The following is a 3,521-nucleotide window of genomic DNA, read 5'->3' on the forward strand; positions in this document are numbered from 1 at the left end:
AGACCTCAGAAGCATGCACAGCACGAGTTCCAGTCCCCAGGCTACAACAGACCGTGATGAGGACCTCAGAAGCATGCACAGCACGAGTATCCAGAGTCCCCAGGCTACAACAGACCGTGATGAGGACCTCAGAAGCATGCAGAGCACGAGTATCCGAGTCCCCAGGCTACAACAGACCGTGATGAGGACCTCAGAAGCATGCAGAGCACGAGTATCCGGAGTCCCCAGGCTACAACAGACCGTGATGAGGACCTCAGAAGCATGCCGAGCACGAGTATCCGGAGTCCCCAGGCTACAACAGACCGTGATGAGGACCTCAGAAGCATGCCAGCACGAGTATCCGGAGTCCCCAGGCTACAACAGACCGTGATGAGGACCTCAGAAGCATGCCGAGCACGAGTATCCGAGTCCCCAGGCTACAACAGACCGTGATAGACCGAGATGCCGATCGCGGCAGACCGTGAGAGACCTCAGACATGCAGCACGAGTATCCAGAGTCCCCGGGCTATCACCCCGAGCATGAGATTAAAATATCAAATCAACACATAGAAAAATATTGCGAGACAATGAGGTCAAGTTTCACATCACGCCATACGCAGCACAGTGCGAAACTAATGTTGAGATCTTGGGCGAGAGTGAAATATGGTGTTTGTCTTACGCCAAAACGTTTGTGAATAAGGTTCGAAGTCTGAAGGCTTTCAAAAGCAAGCATTTCTTCAGACGATCTTCGCGCCTGGCAGCTGGCAGAAACTTCAGTCCATAGCTGTTTACCCGGAAGAGATATACGAGGCGGCCATGAAAGACGGAACCAAATGTGTCGCTCTGGATAGTTTGATACGTTTACAGAATTTTGACGTGAACGCTCAATATGAGACGAATACAAAACTGCACACCACAATAAACAATGTGTTCACCCACAAAAACGGGCCCATACCACTGCAGCTGGCCACGTAATTTTGCCGTTTGGGTGGGGGCGTAAAGGTTATTCTAATGCCACCTTCTGGTCTATTTCCAAGCCCCCTGGCTTACTGATGCCTCCTCTACATCACATCAACCTTATAGCTTTTCCGTCACCATGCGGCCTGGTCTGCACCAGGGCTTGCCATATCCGTCTGCTGGCTGGGTGTAACAATAAACTCCAGCAACACAGTACCTTGCATCATCCCTAGGGTCTCATGTATCCTCCACTGTATGCAGAGCGTTTAAACCATGGGGTATCAGCAACGACAGAGCGCAAGCTCATTCCAGAGCAAGATCTTCCATGTCAGCTTGGGAGAGGAGGCTCAATTCCCGCCCGCCCCCTCCCCCACCCCATTCTGAGGGGATAGTGAGTCAAAATCGAGTGAAGCCCGTACATTTTGCGGGACTATTACCTACTCGGCCTCCGCCAACTTATTTCGCGAGACAGCGCCTCTACGTTTGGTGGAAGTGGCAATGTACAAAACTCCTACAGGGCATAATACGCAAGAGCCGATAGCATACGCGCTCAAACGCTGTGAAACCTATAATTTCCGGACGCTTGCTCAGTCCATTCCACATCCGCCTTCACCCCAGGAGGAGCCCTCCCCACATCCGCACTCCCCCACGGCTAATCGGAGCAGTGCTGGCTGCGCGTGGCCGGGTGCGCTGAGCGGCGAAGGCGGGTGTCTGCCGGCTGCCCAGCGCCGACCGGCCGGTCTGACGTAATCAGCGCAGCACCACCCGCCTGCCGTCGACCGGCGGACTCGGCAGACCAACAGCACTGACCGACGGGCTAGCGCCCACACGGCGTCAGTCCGCTGGCAAGCTGACGGGGCCGTGCGCCTCGCCGGGTCAGCTTCGCCATCCTGACGGCGGCGCGCTCCCGCGTCTCACGAGCTCACGGAGCTCGGAATAGACCGGTGACGTGGCGCGGTCAGGCGGCACGATCGGCACCACGTGGCTCGGGTACCATTGGCGGCGGGCGCCGGCAGCCGGCGGCGCGCTGCGCGGGAGCCGACGCGGTCCGGTCCGCTGGTTAGGGCGCAGCGTCACCCCGCAGGCCGGCGCTCCAGCGTCCGCACGTCAAGCGGCCGGCCGCTGCGCCGCCTGACGCCGCGTGACGCGACCTTACGTCAGCCGGCGCGCCGGGGCCGACCCGGGCGGCAGCACGCTCCGGCCGCGTGCTCAGCGGTCCCGTCCAGCCCGGAGCTCCTCGCCGAAGCCGCGTCCCGCCCCGCTTCAGAGGACGTCCGAACAAATCCGCCGCAGCGGCCGGCTAAGCTGGCCGGCCACTCCCTGCACCTGCTCAGGGCCGGGGAACGGGTCCTTAACGTGCGAGGTACCGGCCTGAGCAGCATTGTTCGCGGTCCGTAAGTGCCTGAGGTAGAACGCGGAGCACGGCGTATGCCCCCCAGACGCATTCAGACAGCAAAAACAACGCTGCGTGGATGCGCATCTTACTTCATCTAAACAGCCGTTGAGCCGACAGCTTGTCAAAGACGGCCCAATATTCAGAGCGTGAGTTGAGCTTTGCAACCCTTTCTCGATGCCCTCCTCGTTTATTTCAGACCCTCTTATGGAACCCAACCACCAGAAAACCAATGAATATAATGACAAATAACCAATGACTACCAAATGGAATCCCGTCCCCCACACATTCCCTGAAGCTCCATTCCTGATTCAACGCTTGCCTCCCACCTCACATGAATCTAGGGATGTATATGTACGCAGATCACTCACCTCACATGCACCCAGGGGATGCATGTGCATGCATGATGAGGGAGGGGGCGTTCGCGGCCGATCTGTAGCCCTGCCGCCGACGCTCGGTGCCGATCTCTCCCCTCCGACCCCCCCCCTCCCCACCAGCTGCAGAGATGGCCTACATTCGGCCCGCGACAAGCGTCTTTATGGCATCGTTCGACGGCGTAGTAGCGGCGCAAGATAGCTCCAGCAAGCGATACGCCGCCTGCCAAGGACCAGCGGGCGTTTTGTGGGCCAGCTCAGCCCAGACGCCCCAATGGCAGCCATCGTCCTTGGGCCCGCCACGGCCGTTTTTGCTCTGCGGTCGTCAGCGCGCCTTGACTTGACGGTACTGTTGCGCCCCTGAAGTCCTCCGCGCCTGTTCGCCGCGCGGCCACGACAAAGAGCTGCGCACTGTGCGCCACAAGAAGCACGGCTGGGCATGCCTTCCGCGAACAGAAGGCGAAAAAGATGGCCAGGCCAGGCCGTCCCCCGGTCGCACAGGAGCGCCGGGAGCTGGACGTGCGCCGCAGACAGGCTACTGGGCGCGGCCACACTCCCCGACCGTCTTCGCCGCGCGGGGACCGACGTGACGCCCCCCCCCCCCCCCCCGCCGCCGGCTGACGCGGCCTGCTGCTCCCGCGCGCCACCCTGTCCGCCTCCTCCTGCACGTTCCTGCCACGTGACCTTCGGCACACACGGACGGGTTCCACGGACGGGCGAGCCTGGCGCAGCGGTCCAACTCCAAACATCCGGCTGGGTGCCCTCGAGGTGACCGCGCCAGATCAGACGCCGCGAGAGGCGCCGCCCCTGGATACCCC

Source organism: Pollicipes pollicipes, unplaced genomic scaffold, assembly GCF_011947565.3.
Source record: "Pollicipes pollicipes isolate AB1234 unplaced genomic scaffold, Ppol_2.1 Scaffold_4295;HRSCAF=5057_pilon_pilon_pilon, whole genome shotgun sequence".
Classification (NCBI taxonomy): Eukaryota; Metazoa; Arthropoda; class Thecostraca; order Pollicipedomorpha; family Pollicipedidae; genus Pollicipes; species Pollicipes pollicipes.